Source organism: Aphelocoma coerulescens, chromosome 1A (assembly GCF_041296385.1).
Source record: "Aphelocoma coerulescens isolate FSJ_1873_10779 chromosome 1A, UR_Acoe_1.0, whole genome shotgun sequence".
NCBI classification, from domain to species: Eukaryota; Metazoa; Chordata; class Aves; order Passeriformes; family Corvidae; genus Aphelocoma; species Aphelocoma coerulescens.
This window is the reverse complement of record NC_091014.1, coordinates 14,526,960-14,548,950: the sequence shown is the minus strand read 5'-3', so window position 1 is coordinate 14,548,950 and position 21,991 is coordinate 14,526,960. Positions and strand designations below refer to the sequence as shown.

General features: G+C 37.6%; 1 protein-coding gene across 1 annotated transcript in view; it reads left to right on the top strand.

Annotated features, from left to right (window-relative positions):
- SRPK2 (SRSF protein kinase 2) overlaps positions 1-21,991 on the top strand; it is a 133,489-nt gene that overhangs the window by 823 nt on the left and 110,675 nt on the right. The gene's annotated exons all lie outside the window — the stretch shown is intronic.

The window sequence follows — 21,991 nt, the reverse complement described above, 5'->3', positions numbered from 1 at the left end:
TCTTTGTTAATCTTACAGATAAGAACAGAAGTTGCTCTCTGTTTTCTCCTCCTTGTCTTCTGCTAGCTCTTCATGTTCTTTTCACTGTCAATTGATCTTTTTTCATTCTCATGATACTTGTTTTCACTGAACCCCATAAGAACATTCTTCCATCTCTATAGTGTTCACACTTTACTCTTTCCTAGGACAATGTGGCTTTGGACTATTTCATTTTTTCTGCTTGAAGGATTACATGCTTCTGTCACTAACTTTCACTGTGTTATGTTCAGTGGGACTTTATTGGTGACTCATTAAGTTGCCAATTGGCTCTTGTCTTTGTTTTGGTACTTGGGGATCTAGTCTACCTGCTTTGTTCTGACAGGGAAATATGTCCTGTTGTCACTCATTCCCCTCTCCTCCTAGTTCGTCAGTCTTAGAACTGGAAAGCAGAGTATGGTGGATGGATATATACGTGGTGGGGAGAGATGTTGCTATGTGCTATGGCAAATGATTCAAGGGGCAAGGTCTTTTTCTTTATGACTTCTATTGGAAGAAATAATAATATATCTCTGACCATGAAGTGTTTGTTTTGTTTTTTTTTTTCTAGTTACAATGAATGGGTGCTTTTTTCCCCTTTAAGATGGGTAAAAATAACATAGGACGAGGTGCTGGTGTAGCAGTGATCAGACTTCAACAGCTAACTTTCGTTCACATCCTGTTCCACTAGTGCTATTTCCTCCAGCATTGCGTAAAAGCTGTGTTATGCTTTCAGTTGTTTGAATTTGGAGTTACTGCAATGGAAACAAACAAATGTTATGTGCAAGATATGCAGTAATTGATTCCCTTGTTTCCAGAAGCCTTTTGGAAATTCAGTTGGTAGTGTTACATGGATTTGTTTTTTACCAGTTTGGAAATGGAAATAGGTTAAATTTCATTGTAGCTCTAGGTTCAGAGTTATTTTTGAAATTTTCAGTTAAGTCTTAATCACAAGGTTGTTAATAAACTTCTATTCTTAAGTGATAGAACATTTAATACACTTCTTAGTGGAGCTGCTTTGGGATATTTTGTTGAATGAGTTTGTTAAAAGTTTGCTTTCACAGACACTTAATAAGTACAGAACTGGTAGTCTTTTTTTTTTTGCTGAAGAAACTGGCTGCTGTTAAGTCGGGGTGCACAGTCAGGAGCTGGCCATTTGCCTTACTGAGTCGGCATTTCTAGATGCAGTGCTCCAATCTGGTCAGTTGCCTCATAAAACAAGTGGTTTTGCTATAGTTGACAAGAGCCATCTTGTCAACCCTTCTGCTACGTATGTTTTCTCTTCAAACCACTTTTATGCTCTGGAGGCCTTCTACTCTGTTTTATGCTTCTATATGAAAGAAAAACTCCTTTCAAGTTTTTAAGTCTCCTTGCAAATAGTTGAGGCCCCCAAAGTAAAGCCAGTATCAGATATTCTTTCAGTATCTCTTTTGTCCTGTTCCTAGCCTTGCTTTAAATTCAGCTGCTACAGCATATACTAGTGTTTTAGAGGAGTATGGTATCTGTGATGCACATCAAATGTGCAGTATATGGAAATGAAAATATTGATTTGAGGGGTGGAGATTCTATGCCATAAGTTCCTTGCAGTGAACTTGTTCACTACATGAAAATTGTGAATTAGTTTTGAATCCAACGCAGGTTTTTTAGGTTTTTGTTTTGTTTTCTTCTTCTTAACTGTGGTTCTTAGGAACACTTTTCTCTGCCAGGTCATAGCTTTATGAAGTAACTTCCATTGTTGCTGGTAACAATGTGCTTCAAAGGGAACTGCAGGAATTCTCCTGTAAAACTGGCTAGGAGAGTTATATCATTTTGTTGCTTACTTGCAGGCTTTTGTTTGAAGTGTATTAGGATGATGACACAAGAAGAAAAAATTTTAGTACTCAGAATAGCTTTTTTTGTTATGACCTTATTTGCCAAAGAAGGCTGTGAGATTGGTCCTCAGTAGCTACTCAGTGTTGACCCCCTAAGTCAGTGATGAGAACTGGTGGAGGTGAATCCGTATTTTTTTTGCAACAGGGTGGAAAAAAAAGAAAATAGAAGCTAAGTGTCTCATATTCTGAAGAGAAAGCACTTTGTCTTGAATCGAGACTATATCTACAGTTGCATGTAATAATAAAATTTACTTGATACAGCCTTACTTTGAAATCAAACATCCAGGCTACTGAAACAGAGTATCTCACTGTATTAAGATAAGTTAGCACTTGATCTTGGTTGTAATAGATGGACTTCATGAAGTGTGTGCAAAATACTTATGTATTTTTTTAGCCAGATAAAAGATTAATCAAAATTGTTAATTTGGGTCCTCTGCAATTTATTTCTCCTTGAAGTAGAGGTCTGTGTTGAGAGAGGTCTGTGAAATAGTGATTTTGACAGGTGCCTGAGTCTGTTCAGAGAGAGATAAACGTGCTTACAGACAGACAAGCCTGTTTACTGTCCTTCACTTAGTGCAAACAGATGGCCTCAGGTATATTACCTTTTTCAGTCAGCAGAATGGTAGGCTCTTTGTGTTCAGACTAGTACTGCCTTCAGCTGGGGTAAACTTCTACCTTGGATATTTTTTTTTGCATGACTTTATTTCTAAGTGAATATGACAAAAACCAGTTAGAGTTGTCCTCTTTAGCACGTCAACTGTACATTTTTATCCAAAGTTAAAAGAAAACATTTTGTAAGTAAAAAAAAAATCCAGATGATGGTGTGTGGACCTATGGAGAGAGGATTATGTGTGCTACATATTTTGATACAAATATATAAATCCAAATACAAAGACTGAATTTGGTTTTGTTTTTAAGCAGCACTTTAGAACAGGTGATACAGACCATGTGATACTACTTTGTAGTGGTGCAGTATATCCATGTTGATTAACATGGGAAGTGCCAGATTTCTGTACTGTGAACTTCCAGGTATCTTAATTTCTTGAACCCACAAGTGTTGTACAGCTATCAAGGTTTAGGATATATAACATCATTATGAAATCTTAAATGTGTAAAAGTAATTCACTGCTTTTGTTTGTAAGTGTTCCTCTACCACAGTGTTTTTCAGCCTCTTTCAGTAAGTTCCTCTTCTTAGAAGCAGCATCTATTAGGTAGTTCCTGTTCTCATGAGTATTGACTGAATGTATTCTGGGCCCTGACTAAAGGCTACAGATGTAGCTCTTGGCCTTTCTATGTGAGAATGGCCATAAACTCTCACAGTCTGCAGTGGTGTTGTATCTGCCCCTCAAGTGTAATGTTTCTGAAGTTGTTGGTTGGTTTTTTCTTCTTCTTCTTGGGATGATTTACTGAAGAATGTCGGAGAAGCTAATGTTAAGTTTTTAAAAGCTTTTAAAGAGGAGGATTAGGAAAGATTCAGAAGGATAGAACCCAAAGTTATGCCAATATCTAATGAAAGCAAATGAGGTGACCTCAGTTATCTACAGAAGAAAGGGACAGGACTGATGAAAATGTAACTATATAGCGGTTGTATTCATAATTGATCCCTTCCCTTTTAGTAGTAATTGCTTTTGTTGTGATTCTACCAGATTGTTGTCTTTGCAATCTAACCTATAGTTTTATAATCAATAACTAATTCTGTTCTAATTGCCTATGGGGACTTTGGGAATGAGCAGTGTTCTACTAGGCTGCTTAAAAAAAATTAAAAATATTTTATTAATATCTGAAGAAACAAAAAAATTCTCTCTCTACCTGTCATTACAGTTCCCAGTATTTGTGTCTTTAAAGTACTGTTTGTCTCATCCTTCATATATTTGAAGTTACAGCCCTCACTTCCCAGTTTTCATAGCAAGACTTCTTTTTTTTCCCCTTCTCTACAACTCTTATCTTGTTTTCTCATTTTTCACTTTTAATCTGTTAACAGTTACAGCACATGGTAAGTGTGAGAAGGATGGTCCTGTCTGAAGTTGGCAGAGCTTTGACAGCAGTCTTCTTGTGTCTGCTTTCTACCCCAGTAATACACCTTTTAGGATGAACTCTGCTTTTGGAAACGGTTATGTTCGGATGGATTTCTGATAATGTTCAGAAAGTATGTAGAGAAGTGGCTGGAAAAATAAGCCTAATATAATAAAGCACAAGTTACAGAACAGAATTGCAGCAGTCTGCATCTGAGCCTAAGGTAACTATAGAAGAAGTTTGTATTTAAAGGGAGATACTCTCAACAAGCTTTTTGGCTGAAAAAGGTTGTCTAAGTTTCAAAGTGTACCTCTGTAAAGGTACTAACTTTTTTGCATTTCATGTGTACTGTTTTTATTTTAGGCTGTACATTGGGAAATCCTATGATTAAAGTAGTGTGCATGTCTAAGTAACACATTCTGGTTTTATCCAGCAAAGCAGCTGGCAGACTTTTGACTTTTATATCGATATCCTGCATAATGAAGTAATGTTCCGCTAAGGAAGTGTCTTTGAATGTTAATGCTAAAGGAATCTTATCTTGAGCTTCTTGGTTAAAGGCAAACCACTGAATAGACTCTGGTGAAATAATGCTTCTTGACAGTATTGGTGCCTCACTGTTTTTCCTCAACAGAAGTTAGTCAATTAAAAGTCGATAATTTGAATGTAGGAGGTTAAAAGAATCAAGGGCTTCAGTTGCCCTGAGCTACTGTCAATGCTTAGTTTGCAGTTTTCTAAAATGCAAGGGAGTATTCCATAGTTAGGGGTCAATTATATTTTCCTATCCCTGAGGAAAAAATTTGTATCTCTACTGTTCTTGTTGCAATGATAAAGGTCAGAGCGGTCTAGCTACAGCATATGTACCTTATATTCTGATGTTAAAATCAGTTGTTTGTTATTTTTCAAACTGTATTAAAATTGTATTGGTTTCATATTCATGTTTCTAAAGAAAGCTTTCTTGGGATGTATTTCTTCCCTTTGCTTTGCTCTGCCTTTTCTTGTCTCATGTTTCACCCCAGTAGTTTCTCTGTGTAATAATTGTTTGTCTCCTGCTTGGTAGCCTCCTGTTGTTGCTCACCTGTATGTGATGTTATTCCTTCATCACAGACTGGGACATAGATGCTTGTACAGAATCACTATAGAAGAGATTCTTAGGTAGCTGCTTGGAGCCTGGAGATGGGTGTGATGGAATTGCTGGTTCTGTGACTGGTTGCCTGAAAGGTTGGTATAAGGTGAGCAAATGCATGATTGAAGGGTATCTTCAAGAGAGAAGGAACAGTCAGTAGAGTGGGTGACTCCTCCCTCTTTTAGAGTGGTTAGGAAAGAAACAATTCCATATTCCTTTCATTGGTTGGGATTCATCCTGCTGCCAGGTGGGCAGTTACACAGGCTGAGCCCACTCTGTGTGCTTTAAGGCAGCTGGTTTTATTCCTTTCTCCTGTCAGAGTGGTCACTTAGCACCTTTGGAATTTGAGATCATGTGCCCTGTAGAAATAAAACCATAGGACACTGAATCCTAGGAAAAGAAAGCATAAGTTATTAAAATCCAAGTAGAAAGTAATTAAAAGAATGCCAGTTAAGTGCAGCTGAGACTTTAGTTAAGTAAGGTACTTGACTAAAAATGTAGTAAATAAAGCCAACTTTTTTTCTTATGGCTATTTTAATGTTTGAAATTTAAAGTGTTAAAATAAATAGTGTTTCTCTATAAATTGTGGTTTACATTTATGGTTGTTACATAGTTCACATCTTACTGTTTCAAAAAAGATTATGTAGAACTAAAAACTGCTCAAAGAAGGAGATAGTAAAGGTGATTGAGGATATTGGGCAGCTTAATTTATGACTAGTAGTTTTCAGATATGTAAAGCTGGTTAAGGAATGTTTTGATACACCTGAAAAATCATTACAGGTATAGAAGGGGAAGAAGAAATAACTTGCCTTTATTTATTACAAAACAGTGAATTACTTCAGTGGAAAAAAAACCCAACCCAACTTTTTTGTACAGTACAAAAAACAGAATGTGGCTTTGCAATATATTGTAGAGTCCAAGTTACAGGTGGGTTTAAGAAGGATAAGACTGGTAACTAAAACCACTAGTAGTTTTTAAGAATGCTATTGTCAGTGCAGTGGGATCTTCCAAGCCCCTGTTTGCTCAAGCCCTTTCAAGTAAATTTGTCCTAATACAGAGTGATCCACTTGTGTACTCATCTCTAAGCATATGTTTCTGGCACCCACTGGTATAATACTGGCCTAGGTACCTGTTTGACCTAAATTAGTGTGGCAGCCCTTAGATTTTCAAGGCCACCTCTGTGGATCACTTGCAGCATCTGGCAGTATGCACAAGCCTGACAGGATCTGGGAGCCGAGATCCAAGCAGGGTAATCTAATGTGTAGCACTTCTGTACCTGGCTCAAGAAGGAGCCGTAAAACTGGAGTTGTCTACACTCAGATTTAGTAGCTAATCAGTAGAGGTGTGTTTGAGAAGAGCTTTCATGCCCAAAACCATGGTAAGGTAATGATGATGGTGGGGGAGGCTTTCCCGGGAGTGAAAAATAGTGAAGAAATGGGCATGCTTGAAATGCTGCTTTCCTGTAGGCTTTGATGCCATCTGCAGGTCTGAGTTTGATGCCAAAATGAGCCTGGAATTGCTTTAAAGTTGTGAATCTAAGAATTCAGATTATTTAATCAGTAGCTGTGAAAAAGTAGCTCTTTTTTAAGGTTTCGGTTCCCATGCTTATGTAATAGCTCAGTAGTTCACTCACTTGTGAAGTAAGAGCTAAGATGCCTGAGGAATTTCAAACTTCTTATTTCAACTTGCCATGTGCAAGTGTCAATCACAAGATAATAGGCCGTGCTAGGCTTCGGTGTGTAAGGGATGGCCAGTGGCTTTACCACCCTTCTGCAGAATAATCAAGAGCAACAGACTGATGGAGTTGGAAGGTGAGTGATGAAAAGGGAAGCGTTGCTATCAAGTTTCACTAATAAACAGGTATCAGCATGCTGCTTGACTGCTGGCAGGTAGCTCTGAGTTACAAAACAAACACATGGTGATTTGGTTAGAATGAGGCTGTATGGGTCATTAAATGATTTTTCTTTTTAGTACAGTGGTCCCAATTCATCATTTTTATGAAAGAGGGAGCCCTGAGGAGATCAGAGGCTTAAGCTTTCTTTCAAGTTCCCTTTCCTGGTGTCAGAAGGCACAGTATGACAGATCCCTTTTGCCAGAATCTATTCCCAGGTGAATGTTTTAAAGTGTTGGGGAAACCTGGATACAACCAGGAGCTTCATGGTACTATTAGGAGTTCTGGCTCAAAAGAATAAAATCATCTTAACGGATAATAGTATCTGAAAAAGCATTTTACTTTTTTTTTTTTTAAGGTAGTCTATTGCTTGGGGTGACCTGTTTTGTATATTAGTAACATGGTGTCCAGCACATATTGGTGTCCAAGTCCATGATGCTGGTCCCTAGACATCTAATTAAATTCCATTCAAATGCTTAGAGCATTGCCTCTCTTTTTAATGTTAATTAGAGATTTTAATGTTTATTTTTTTGTTTCCCAGAAATGTTTGCTATATGGCAACACGTAAGTTAGATTGTGTCAACAGTGTTGAGAAGTTGACACACAGCGATTTCGGTATTTGCTTCCACACTGTGCATTCCATAGACACTCTTCAATCAGGAATGGACAGTTTTGGGAATTGAGAGCTTTGTGATGAACTTGGCAATGCTGCTGTGGGCAGACATAATTTGGGCACACCAGCCAGTCAAGGCTCTTGAGGAAACTGGATGTGAAAGCACAATATGTGAATCTCGAGTGGGCTCAAAATGTGAAATAGAGCTATAAAGAACTATGCTGAAGCTACCAGTATATTTTAGATCACCAGATACCTGTTGCATAACTGCTTTGGCATTTAGTTTGGATCAGTTACATTTAAGTGTTGCGTTCTCACTGCTAATCCAGGTTGCTTGTAAATCCAGCATTTAAAACCAAGGTTGAAACTTTATATTCCAATAGACAATACCTAATTTTCTTCTATTGTCTAAAACAAGTGCTATTGAGAATTGATTTTTAGTTTATCTAAAAATGTTGCAATAAAGTTTGACAATTTTTCGACATACTGTATAAGAAACATGGTGCAGGAAATAAAATTATTTATCCTGTCCTATAGTTGAAAAGTAGTATATTTGTATTCTCTAGTGTTTATTTCTGAAGCCAGAAAATCAGTTTTGTGTAATGAGAATATTTGCCTTGGGAATAAAGATGTTAGTCTTTTAAAATAATCCTTTTGATCTAATTTTTTGTTTCCAGAATGACTCTCAGTAGCTTGTGTCTCACAGGGTGCCATATCTTGTCCTAATTGTAGCATTATGAAAGCTTGAGATAAAGTTTAAGTAGATCAGACTCCTCTTCCACTTTTACCTTCTCTGCAGTAGCTGCTTGTCTTAATCCTTGCCTTGTGCTTTGCTATGCCAGTGAATACAGAGAATTTTTAATAGCTGCAACTAAAAGGAATGTTAAAATAAACCACAGCTGAATACATATATTGAAACAAAACCACAGATTTATTTTGAAAGTTTTGCTGTTTTCATTACAGTTTTTTCTATACATCAGTGTGTGGGTTTGCTGTATGTATCAGTGTCTGGTGAGGAGAATTCATATTGTAGTTAAAATTCTAGGACTCTCTTAATGGCTTTGTCCGATATTCTGCCTTTGCTAATGATGAAAAAGGAACGTGCTAACTTGTGGTCTGTACATGTAAAAAGGAATAATTCACTCTTCTAATTGTGCTGCAATCTAAATCAAAACAATTTGACATACTTGCATTGCTATGCTGTCTTCTTTCCCACTTTAAAACAATCAAGATTTTAGACAAGTACGTCAAGTAGTAAAGCAACTTTAAAAATAAAACTATGAAACTGTAAAAGAAGGCCCTCTTATGATGGTTTTAACACCAGAAAGTTAAGTGTCAGCAAATAATTATCTTTTCAGTTTATTTGTGAGATGCATAGATTGCTAAAAATCACTTTATGTGATTTCTTCAATAAGTGGGAATTTTTATGGAGGACATACATTTAAGTAGAAGAATGTGACTGAGTTTTTAAATCAGAAAGTGGCATTATGTATGTGTTGACAGTGTCTCTCTTAAATCTATACATTATGTAAATACATTATGGCAAAAATAATGCAAATAATGCAAGAGTTAGCAAAAACTTAAAAAAGCAAACCAAACCACATGGGACCTCTGAGAGTTGTTTCTTAGCATCAGGACCTGATGGGCAAAGTGCAGAGAACATGCTTGTTTTGTTAGTTTATTCAGAGTGTTTTTAAAACACAGCAATGTTAATATGCAAGGCCAATGGAACTGAGTGTGCGCCAGCTTCTTCCTAATTACAGTTCACAGCCCGAGGTATTAAGTTGAATTGAAACTGTGCATGGTTTAAATTACTATGTTAAACTCTGAACTGTGGTGCACCAGACGCTGGTATGTTTGATTTAGCAATGATTGTTGCAAAGCAGCAATCTCCAGCAAGAAGAATCTTAATTCTCAGAGTCTGCTTTTCAAACTTTTTCTCAGATTTTGTTCTGTAGCGTATTTCAATTTTGATGCCGTGAAATTTACATTGGTAATAAAGGAGCTGGTTTAAAATAATACTGCAAAGCTAAGACAAAGATTTTATTGCTTTTCAGTGCTTGTATCCTTAGCCAATTTTTTTCTCCACAGTTTATGCCAACTCTGCCATTATTTTATTTTTGAGAAAGTATACATTATACTTCGTATTTCACAGTTCATTTGCATTGGCATACGTAATAAGCAATAGTTATGTATGTGTATGTACATAAAATACTGCCTTAACATAAGAAACTTAATTTGGGAGTCTTTAAATATCATTTAAACTCAGTAGATAAAGTCCCTTAGCACTCTACGGAGGTAATAGTCTCATAGCAGGGATGAAGTGTGCAATCTCTTAGTGTTCCAGGAGAGGCTAAAAACCACAAAGTAGAAAAATTGATCTCTTCTCACTTCTTTGCGTAGTATTATCACCTTTGTTCTTGGGTTTGCTTCTTGTGGTGTTGCCATCAATGTAGGATGATATTATAAGCAAGTGAAATAAAAAGGAGCAATCTGCCTTGTTTTTAAGATAATTTCCTTCAAACTGAATTATTACAGATCACGTGGAAGTAAAACCTAATCAAGAATTAAAAGCATGTTCAACCCATTTCACAGCATAGAATTTAATTTTGGCTTTTATCAGCAGCGATGGAAAGCAGCAAAGCTGAGATTTGCTACCAGTAAATAGAATATAGCTAGAATATCAGAATGAAAAGTCAGTGAGCATATAGTGACATTGTCTTATCTTAGCAGATACACATGAATGTAAAGGGAGGGTGTTTGGAGAAAGGAAATAGAAGACAGGGCAGACGCCATAGTCAGGGGACTATTGCTTTAGCAGAAGATGGAAAGACTGATGTACAATGTAGGGTGTCACTGATGGGGAAAAGATGTGCATGTACTCCAGTTAATGTGGGCAGGCACCCAAAATGCTCTAATAATTCTAGGAAAATTGGAAATGGAGACTTAGTGAGGTGAAGAGAGAATGTCTATGTGTTTGTATGTATAAATAAAATGGCCTGCTATATCCCCTCCTAGTAATACATTGTCCTATTTAGAGGATGATACATTAATTCTGAACTCACTCTTCTCTTTATGAAGGCTGGGAAGGAGGAATCCAGTGACCATTCCAGCTGTGTCCTTTCTCATCCTGAAGTCCTTCACTGTTTGTCTCCCACATTTGCAGCATGATCTGCACCCACCAGCTGCTGGGGTATTCTGTTAATGCAGCTTGGACCTGTATTTCTGTGCAGGTTAAATAGCTGCTAATGGATCCATCTGTATCTGCCCTTCCAAATCTTGGAGTCTCTCCTCACTGCTTTGTTGCACAGGTTTCAGAGAGGTTGCTATAGTCTTAAAGGATCAATCAAATAATTATTGAGAGCTGAGTTACAGTGATGTCAGCATTTGTTTCCAGTTGCTTACAGACAAAATGATACATATCCAAACTTTGTAGTACCTGCTCTTTCTCCAGTGCTATGCCTGCTCTTCTGGGGTGGATGCTTTTATTTGGGAGTAGGGAGGGATATGGCCAGTCATCAGCCTCCTGGCCCTGCTGAAAGGTCTATGAGGTTGATGTTGGTAGCTTTTTACTCCTTATTCTGAAATCAACTTGATTAATTTTTATGTGATTCTACATGTTGTTTCTGTGCTGCCTTGTAAATCCATGTTACAGTGTATGTGAAGCCATCCAGATTTACTATATAGTGGTGTATTTTACATCAGTTTGATGCTTGTTCTTTGTTCCTTCTGTGAGTGGCTTTGCCCAGCTCACAGGTTGCAGTTCTGCAGCCAGCAGCTGACCACTGGTGAGATGTTTGTAGCCCCAAGTCTCTGTATCATCCTGTCACTTTCTAGTCCTCTGCAGTGGCTCCAGGTCTTGAACGCTTGATACTCCATTTTATTCCAGCATCTTAAATGGTTATTTACACAGAATAATTATTATTGCTATATTATGTATAACAATGGCTGCTACATGCACAACTGTACAAGGTGAAGCAACAGCTGAAACAAAGTAGGTAATAGTCCTTTGATCAGTGGGCTGTTGCTGTTCAATGCTAAAACAAATCTCCAGGCAGGCCAAATCTTCAGACAGAGTGTGGTAAGTCCCAAGGCTCACCTTAATGCAAAGTCTGTGGCCCATTACAAACAATGGCAGCAGTGATTTTTATTGGCTCCATGGTCTTGCTTAGTGTGAACTGTGGTGAGCAGTGATCACCGTTCTCTGTTCAGGTAGCCTGGATGCTAATATGCTGAATACATAAAATTGCTGTTCTGGACTTGCAGCTGCTCAGGTGATTTCAAAGCTGGCAAGAGGCAGTTAGGAAGTGACGAGGCATAAATTTAGTGTTGATCTGGTGATGGCTGAGTGAAGTGGCATTCTGGGCCTTTTTGCAGGAAGATGGATGATGTGGGAATTCAAAAGATGGTACTTAAATCAGCACATCTGGGAAAGTATTTGCAGAAAGTACAAGCAGAAATTTTATGAGGAAGGGAAGACCTATGAAAATTGGATCTTGTTGAAGTTCTATCTTTAAATATTGGTGGTTTGCAGAGTAGCTTTTGATTTTATTTACATTTAACATGTAGTTATTCAGCACCTCATTAGAAAGCTGTTATTTCTTCTCACAATAGAACTTTTGTACCTGAAGTCATGAAAGAGGCTCTAAGGGCTTTGCGGTATAAGAAAACAAAGCTATGTAGCATTGTGTATTGAATAAACATTTTAGCTAAATATTGAAAGTGCTTGAATGCATTTTCAAGGTATTATCTTCCTTCATTATAGAAATACTTAGTGTTCTAAAGTAGATCAGAAACATGGCAGCAAATAACGGAGAGAGAGATGATATTATAAGCAAAAGACCAGGTCTATGTATCTCCTCAAGATTAAGGAAAAAAATACTTTTTTCTTTTTTTCTTTCCTGATTATGACATCAGTATCATTTTTATATAAAATGTGTAAAAAAAAAAAAGTGGAGTAATGACCAGTCTTTCTCTATGTGTATGTGAATATATATATTTGTGTGCTGTACTATAATAATGCCATTGGCTTTCTTGGCCACCTGAGCATGCACTGGTTGATGTCCAGCTGCTGTAGACCAGTGCTCCCAGGTCCTTTTCCACTGGGCTGCTTTCCAGCCACTGCCTGAAGCCTGTGCTGCTGCCTGGCGTTGTTGTGACCAAAGTGTAGGACCTGGCATTGGTCTTGTTGAACCTCATGCTGTAAAAAAAGCTTGGATGGATAGACACATGAAAATTATGTAGGTTTTTTAAGCAGCAAGGTAAAAAGAAAGTCTTTGTCCATTAGAAATAGGGACGTAGAAGCAGAAAGGATGAAAATTGCAGTCTTGTCAATCAGCTTTTACTAATGCTGCATTATAAGCACCAATGTTTCCACAAGATAATGAAGATGGCTGTAGTCTGAGCAGAGAGTAGGGTTATCTGTAACTGTAGGACTCTATTTTGTGTGTATGTTGGTTTGGATCAGAATGAGCCTGTGTGTGCCTGGCTGGCCAAGAAGGCCAATGGCATCCTGGCTTGTACCAGCAATAGTGTGGCCATCAGGACCAGGCAGTGATTGTCCCCCTGTACTTGGCACTGGTGAGGCCACACCTTGAATCCTGTGTTCGGATTTTTTTCAGCGCCTCACTACAAGGAGGACATTGAGGTGCTGGAATGAGTTCAGAGAAGGGAACAGAGCTGGGGAAGGGTCTGGAGCACAAGTCTGATGAGGAGCAGCTGAGGGAGCTGGGGTGTTCAGCCTGAAGAAGAGGAGGCTCAGGGGTGACCTTACCACTCTCTACAACTGCCTGAAAGGAGGCTGCAGACAGGTGGGGGTTGGCTTCTCCCAGGGAACAAGTGACAGGACCAGAGGAAATGGCCTCAAGTTGTACCAGGGTAGGCTTAGGTTGGGTATTAGGAGAAATGCCTTCACTGAAGGGGTGGTCAGATTGCCAAAGGAATGGGCTGCCCAGTGAAAGAATGGAATCACCATCTGTGGAAGTGTTCAAAAGGCATGTGGATGTGGCCCTTAGTGACATGGTTTAGTGGTGAACATGGTGATGCTAGGTTAATGGTTCCAGCTGATGATCTGAAAGGTCTTTTCCAACCTAAACAATTTTGTTTTATGAAATAGCAATGGAAAAGCTGCATAAATACTAAGAACTTCTTGTCTAGTTTTTAGTTTCTTTTATAACTAAGATGCACTTGCCAGCAGAAGTGTTTTGAAAGTTGGTTTCCCTTATATTAGGACTTGTTCTCCATTTTTTTTTCTGTATTTAGGGTACTCACATCACCTTGACGTGAAACATACAACAACAGACCTACAGTAAACTGAATACCAGAGAGATGGGAAATATGTTCCTCTTCTCTATTTTGTATTCAAGAAATTAAAAAAAGGAATCTTTATAAATAATTTTAGAGGAGAAGTACCACTACGAAAATCTATGTGTTTGGGGAGTTTTTCAATATTGAACTATTACATAACAAACCAAATGATTTTATGATGCTGTTTTATTCTGCCCGTAGAAATAATTTTATTATAAGGAGTGTGTACTACCTTAGGCTTAGTTCTGTAAGTAGTCCTTGGGGATTTCCTTTGTTTTGGGTGGAAAGCACTATTAGATTTTTCTATACTGGTGAAAAACTGTATCTGATGGGTTTTGGGAAACTTATTGTAGATGTTCTGCTGGCTTTTATGATTATTTAATATTGTTGAAACAAGCCACTAGGTGGCAATATCAATTAAAAATTTTGCATGACGTTCAATTCAAGTTTTCATCTAAAATGGGGCACTAAGGAGTTTGATAAAAGGGAAAACATTACAATTTGTTGTATGCAAAATTTTCTTGATGTAGAGAGGAAGTGTTCTGCCAAAGTACTTGGTGTGGGTGATTGGTGACTGAGGACACCTGGGTGTATTTGCTTGGATAGAGAGGAAATGTGGTTTCCCCTTTTTTGTATGTCTGCAATGTGTGTTAAACATTTGCAAAGGTGAGCTATTATCATACTACTTTGATGAAACTTGTTTTAACCTACCAGTTAGAATCAGTTGGGTCGCATCAGTGTTACTTGAGAAACAAATCCTCACTGCTGTGAACATGAAACATTTAGAGCTAGTTAATTTAAAGTCAATACGAATTTACTTATGGCAAATTAGAGTGAATGAAATGATGAAATATTTAATTGTCTGTTACAAGTAGACACTTACTAATGGATGTGCTGATTATATCTTTTTTGGTGTAGGTGCTGCTGCGCTGCACAGCACACCGGCTGGGTTTGTATGTGAGAGAGAAGACTGAAGAGACTTGTCATTAAATAGCTTGTGAGCACAGCTTAGCACGTATAGAAACCATATCCCATGTCACAGGGCTTGTCTTATCAGAGGTGTCTGGTCCTTTTTTTTAGGTATGAATATCCTTTTTCAGGAAGATGCTTTTGCTGGTGTTTCTGCTCAGGAACTGTTCAAGCTCCTGTTTGGGTTATTACTTTGGTAATACATATAATGAAATTGCTGGCATGCAGTAACAGTGGCATTTCTGCTTCAGTGTGGTTTCACTGGAGCTCCTGTCTGCCTGCTCCATCCTGCCTGTACCACTCCACATGCATTTTTGGAACATCTGTGTAGTATGCTGTTCTCTTGTTAGGCTTTTTTCCTGGGTGCTTTAGTTTTCTGAGGTTTATTTCCAATGCTTTGGCTTGTCAGTAATGGGCATGTCAGTGACCCTGCTGTGACTGTTAGGTATTTTTGAGGAGGTAATGCTGTCTATTACTTTAATACTTGGTCTTTATTTTGTTAGGATTTATAATCATTTTATTAGGCAGTGGCTAGACAAACTAATTTATCTTGGAGTGATTCATATTTTGCCTTTCTCTGTTCTGTTTGTCTGCCGTGTATTAGGGTTTTGCAGTGACTCTGCTTCTCAGTCCTTATGTCATGCAATTTCTCCTGATCTATTTCTGGTGTGGTTGATACAGCACAAGCATTCCCTTCAAGTGCTGCTTTTCAAGTGGTTCCTAAAGTCTGTGGTAGTGTTCCAGTAAGTTCCTATGTCCAGTATATGACATCTAGGCAATTAAGGATCATGCCCTTAAGGATTGGATTTTTTGGGGTTTTTTTGTTTGCTTAAGTTTCTTTACAGGTTTAACTTCAGATTCTTTTCTATTTTAAGATAAGTAATGACATCATACACAGTGGTATTGTCACTGTAACTTGGTTCTGTGCGTGCGCTGCCTCTGTAATTGCAGGCAGTTTAATCTTACTCTATTACAGTAGACATTCAAACACTACTGGGATAAAAGGAAAATCTTTCCAAAACTTTATTTTGTGGTAAGACCTATGCCTGTAGAGTCTGCTGCTATTAAGGTTTTATTAGGTTTAATAATTTATAATTTATACACTATGCTGTCAGAGGCTGTGTAGAAAGTGCCTCATAGTTATGGACTGTCTTAGGGATAAGGATCAGTAAAGCCACGTCAATATTATATCTGGGATAACTGAGCAGGGAATGTAAATGCTAAAATTCACTTAGCAGGCAAAATGAGTTGGCAAATGCTTTTAGAGGTTTTTAGACTCTGACCCAGAGTCCAGTGCTGACTTTCTTGCTGTTTTTCCTCTTACTGGTATTCATTGTTGTATGTTTCTGTAGGTGAAGTATCCTGGTTATGTTTGAGGCCTGTGTTAAGTGCAAGGCAGAAACTTGCCTGTATTATACATTAGGGTGTATTTTCTGTGATTGTGTCAATTTTGAATCCTGGTGGCATTTCTTTTGCTACAAAGAAACATATTATAATTCTCTTAGCTGTCCTTTTTCTCAGGGCGTATTGTAGCAAGAAATAATGTTATGTCATTTCTGCTTAACAGTTTTTCTTCCACGTGTGGCATGTACTTTGCACAGCGTGTGTCCATGCCCACCTGGCATTCTTGTTCTGAGTGCTTTGCTTTCTGTGATGGTCTGGTGTCTGTGTTACCACAGGCTTACTGTATCTGAGTCTTTTCAAATGGGTCTCCTTTAACAGTTTTCTGACACTTTTCTGTGATTTTCTACCTTAGTGTTGCTCCCTTGCCTCTTCAGGCAGCTCCTGGTTTCTATAGGGACAAGGACAGCCGTGACACAACTTGAACATTCCTTGTACTTCAGTGTCTGTCATGCTTTCCTTGTTGTGATTTTTTTTTTCTGATATTTTAATGGTCCTTCATTAGAATTTTCTTTTTCTACTGAGGAATCCCATTAAGAATGAGTCCTGAATGCCTTTGTTCTTATAAAAGCTGGGTCTTCTTTTACTGGTTTCAGCTGGGTTAATCACTAAGCAGGTCCCTGATCACATTTATATCTGAGAGAGCTTTTTTTCCTTTGGAAACAAGAATCCTTGAATAAGTTAAAAAATTGCAAAAACGTAGCAAAAGTCAACAGATGGACTGCTTGAACTACCTGACTCAGCAAGTATCCTATCAGGACTTGTGCTCCGTAGACAGCCATGGGCATTTCTCTAAGGCCATGAGAAAGTGAGATGCTTTGTGGGATGTCTGTTTTTTTGTCTGCCTCATGTGCTACAAATGCTTTAATTCCCTTAATTTAAGGCAATTGTAACTTTTTTTTTGCAGTGCTTTCCAGTTTAAAGTTTATAGATTGCACATGCTTTTTTCCCTATGCAAATAACAGTTTTGTTATTTTCCCTTCTGCTTCTTAAAGGCAGAGTAAATTCTGTAGGTATGGCCTTGATTTATGTCTCCCAGTGATCCAGCAAAGCAGTACCTGGTTTTGTGTCTAGCAGCAATACAGCCCCGTGGAGCAGGGATTGCAGGCAGCTTCTGCAGTGAGGGAGATGTGGCTCCTGGGGAGGAGGAGATCCTTGAAAGCAGTTGAACACTCAGCACCCATGCTAATTGATCTGTTGTTTCTTTAAAATCACCAGAAGTGTGTAAAAGAGTTCACTGCTTCTTCCTGTACCTTACTGTTTGTGCTCAGGAAGTGCTACCAGTGTGTGTGTTGTAGACCCTGAAATAAGAAGTGTTTCTGGTTCACCTGTGTTCTAGTGGCTCCTTAGTTGTGACCTGACAGGCAGGGAAAAATAATTTGCAGAACTACAATTAAACACAAAGTTGACAGTGAGTTTTGGTGGTGGTCTGAGAAATTTTGGAGGATGGCAGTGGTCTTTGCTCCAAAATCATCTGAATTCATCTGCTCCCTGTGTGGATTTTCATTCCTATTCAGTACTGCATGCTTTTGAGAAATGGGTTCAGCAAAGTATGGATCTGTTTTTGATAGCTGCAATACAAAAACATTTCTTTGCATGTAGCAGAATTATTTTCCTTACTTGTTTTTTTACTTTGAAAAAGAAAAGCAAATGTAATGCAGTTTGGCTACAGGGCTCATTTTGTAAAATCCTGAATAAAAACTAAAATAGTGTTTCTATTGTGTTTTCTCCTGTCTTAGACAAATTATCCACGTAGCCTAGGCCCAAGATCTTGTCTTGAAAGATAATCAAGTTACATGCTACAGAATCTATTGTGTTCCCATTAAATTAAACTTTGTTTCCATGTGTGTCCCAAGTAATTATTTGTTTACAAGGTACACGTTGAATTTTACTTCATTTTTCCTGCAATAAAAGGTGACTGCTCTGTCAAACATGAATGGAGTTTGACATATAAAGAGCTGTGTAAATGATAAGTCATGTTTACAGGGTTAAAATTGAAATTTTAGCTGGCAAAGCAGCCAGCTATATGTGGGCTTACGAACAATTTGAACATAAACACAAGTGCAAATAGTAAAGGGAAGTCAGTTTCACAATCTCAAAAAAAAAAATGCTGCATCTTTTAGTACCCTTTAGTGCATTTTTTAAATTGGACCTTTTGTTTTTCTTTTTTTTTTCTTTATCCTACCACAAAGGTTTGGCAGGCCTGTGGTAGCAAGCAGAATACTCGCCATCAGTCAGCTGCATGCTTGGGTTGACCTCTTTACTACTTTTGTTTGCATTGCATGACTGATAAAATCAGTCAAAAATGCACTATATAGAATGTTTTGCAGAATTAGGTATTTTGTAGTTTGTTACTAGGAGCATGGGGAGTATATAATAAAATAGCAGCTGTCCTTGTAACTGCCATGATGTAGTACACAGCCTGATTTTTTTTCACTTTAAGAATGAGCAACTTAAGTAATGTGCTAGTCTGAGGTAGGTGAAAGGTCCCACCTGTTGTCCTGTTCAGATTTTCTGTGAGTTCTGTCCTCTTCTACAATGAGGTTTTCTTTGAACAAAACTTTTTTCTTTTTATTCTTCAGCATAGAAGTTACATTTGGCTTTGGTGTATTTAAGAGCCAAGAGGACACTGGCTTATGCTTTTGTCTAAAATAGTCTGTGAAGTAAAAGGGGTCTGACATCTTTGTGCTGTGATAGGTTTAAAATACAATTTTAGTTTGCTTTAAACTGCATCAGCTAATGTAACTAATTTCCACGTTAGCATGTTGAGGTGCTAAGATGAGCTTTACATGTTAATAAATCCCTTGATGTGCATATAAATCAGTCCTAGACTGAAAATAGTAGCGAATGCTAAAATACCAATTTTTGTAACTTCTAAGTACAGGTAATATTCCAGAGAAGTTGAGAGTTTCAAAATCTTCCGGGGACCTAACAGACTTTGCAAGCGACAACTTCTTCTTGCCTAGTCTTAAAACCAAATCAGGAGATCTGGGTCTCAAAGACAGACCATGAACATGCATTGGAATTGTCTGCTGGGCAGGGAGTGTTGAATTAACACCTCTGGTTTGGGCAGATGTCAGAGTTTTGCTGTCCTGTGTCAGGAAGGCGTATTTGAAGGGTGTTGGAGAAGCTTGCAGTAGCTGGAGTAAGAGAGTGGTGGTGAAAAAGGTTTTTAAATCATAGGAAATCAGGTTCTGGTTATTATGTAATTTGTTTATGACAGTGTTCTTGTGATTAGTTATTTCTGCAAGTATTTCTACCCACCCCATTGAATTTATTTAGTGAACGTACGCAAAATCTCAATATTTTAACAATTAAAAAATATAATCCAAATTTATCTTAATAAATATTACTAAATGTGAAAATTAGTGTGGGAAGGAAGCTGAAAAGGGTACTTCCGTCTTATTTAAATTGTGTAGTTGGTTAAATTTTTCCTAAAATCACCATAAATACTAATCAGAATTGTCATTAAGAAAAACACTCCTGGACAACCTTGTTATTCCATTTCCTGCTGTGGATTTACCTTGTGCTGGAGAGAGAGCTATGCTGCTGTGAAGATTTTTCTTGTGCTGTGCTGCTTTGGAAAATGGCTTTTGTGTACTGCAAACCTGGAACTTGTGTCTGTGTGACTGTATTTGTGACTCACTGCCATGCTGTGGTGGAATGGCTGTAGAAAGCAAAGCTTATGGAAATCTCATCACTGTGGTTTTAAAACTGGAACTTTAAGCAAGAATTAGGTATTCCTATACTGCTTTATTTTGGGCTTTAGACTACAGGTCTATCTGTGTATCTTAACTGCAGTGATCAGGAGTGTGGATATGGCTTTGAAGATGTGGTGTTTCAGGACTGCAATGTGTGTTCTGGTCCACCAGGGTTATAATTTCAAAGAGCCATGGTTATGAATTCTATGCTGTTCTTTAGTTTGTGTGGTATTATTTAACAATGCATAAAGAAATGACTAGTGTGAGTGAAGCTAATATTGTGTTATTTAGTTTTTTTAGCACCATTAGGGTGATGTAACTGCCTTAGATGTGGCATTTTGCACTTGTGCTGAGGTGAAAAGTATAGAGTGGGCAGAAATGGTTGAAAGGCTTTGTATTCAGCTGTGTGAGAAGAGCAATCAAAGTGCTAGTTAATCTTACTATATCAAGTTAAAACACCAAAAACTACAATGGGACACAGCTTAATTTTAATAACAGAAGAACAGGGAGAGAAAGCTAATTTTACTTTAAATAAATTAGATCACTAAGGAGGCTGCTTGGGAATTATTTAAAAAAAAGTAATCAGAGCAATTGGCATATTAAGTTTTTCTGGGTCAGATTTGAGGAATGAAGTTTTAAACCAGGCATTAGGGCATTTATTCATATTTGTGGAGGCTTCCATGGAAATATAAACCCAAAGCAAGTATGAATACTTAGCTATTTATTTAGACAGTGATGGGAGAAAAAAAAAAATCTGACTTGTAAACAAAAACTGTACAGTAGCTGATAGCAGGCTGAAACATGAGTAACTAAAATGCTAAGTCAATGTGGATTATTCTAGCATGAGCCAGTGTGAATTTCCTTCAATATTTGAGTGTGCTGCTGCTGGTGATGAACTGAAATCAAGACCTTTGGTAATTTAATAAATCCATATAAGGAGATGAATATGATTAGATTTTTATAGTCTCAGTCTTGTACTGATTTTTAGCTACTTGCAGCAATACATGTATTTGAATCAAGTGTTCTTGAATCATTATTTGAAAGACATCCATAAACCCTTGAATCATTATTTGAAAGCCATCCATAAACCAGACAATTTTGTTTTGCATGAGACCTACATTTAATTTTGTTTTGGACTCTACACGTTGTTCATTTTTGATGTTACTTGTAGCACATTTGATATTCTAAATTTAACAAACTGGTGTTTTTTGTAATAACTTACACTAGGTAAATTCAAAGCCTTTAGCAAAGGTCACGTAGGAATATAACCTCAAGATTCATGAAAGCTTCAAGCTCCTCCTTTAAGTGACATGCCAGAGGTCACTTGGAAAAACATCTTTTAGGCAGACAAAGGAGACCTTTCATTCACATCTCAGACATCAGCTGATGGGGCTCTCCAAACAAATTGTTTGTTTATGTGCATGTCATTTACAGTTATTAAATTACCAAATGAAAGTTAAATACTGTCTTAGGCACTCAGAATATTTGTACAGTCAGATTCTCCATCAAAGCAGGAATTACTTGTCAGATCTAAAGCAGATCAAAAATAAGAGTGTGGGTTCAACACTTGTGATGTTTTAAACAGAACAAATGTTATTTATTTTTTTATGCCTTCAAGTGATAGATCTGTGTACTGCAGAGTTTCCAAAGTAGAATTGTTAGTCAGGCTTATTTGTGGATTGACAAAGCTTTTATTTATCTTCTGCTGTATGTGTTTTAGAAATTATTTGCTCGTTTTGCCTACTCTTGATACTTAGTTAGAGATGACTGAAGATGTTAGTTCTTCTGTATAGTAATATTTTTCCATTAACTGTATAGTTATAAACCTGAAGCCCTAATACAACATAGGAGAAAGCAAGCTTTTCCAGTGCCTTGATAAGAAAATAACTAATAATAGCCTGTAAGTAAAGGGAAAAGATAAATTCCTATAAATGTTCTCAGGGTGTTTAAATTTGGAGCAGTATTTGATTTTTAGTCTGCCTTGCAAGGGAAAAATTTTGATTTGAACCTCATTACTTCAAAGGTTTTATCTGAAGGATTTCCCTGCTGGCATTGATTTCAGCTTTCAGAACACAGGCCACTGGTATA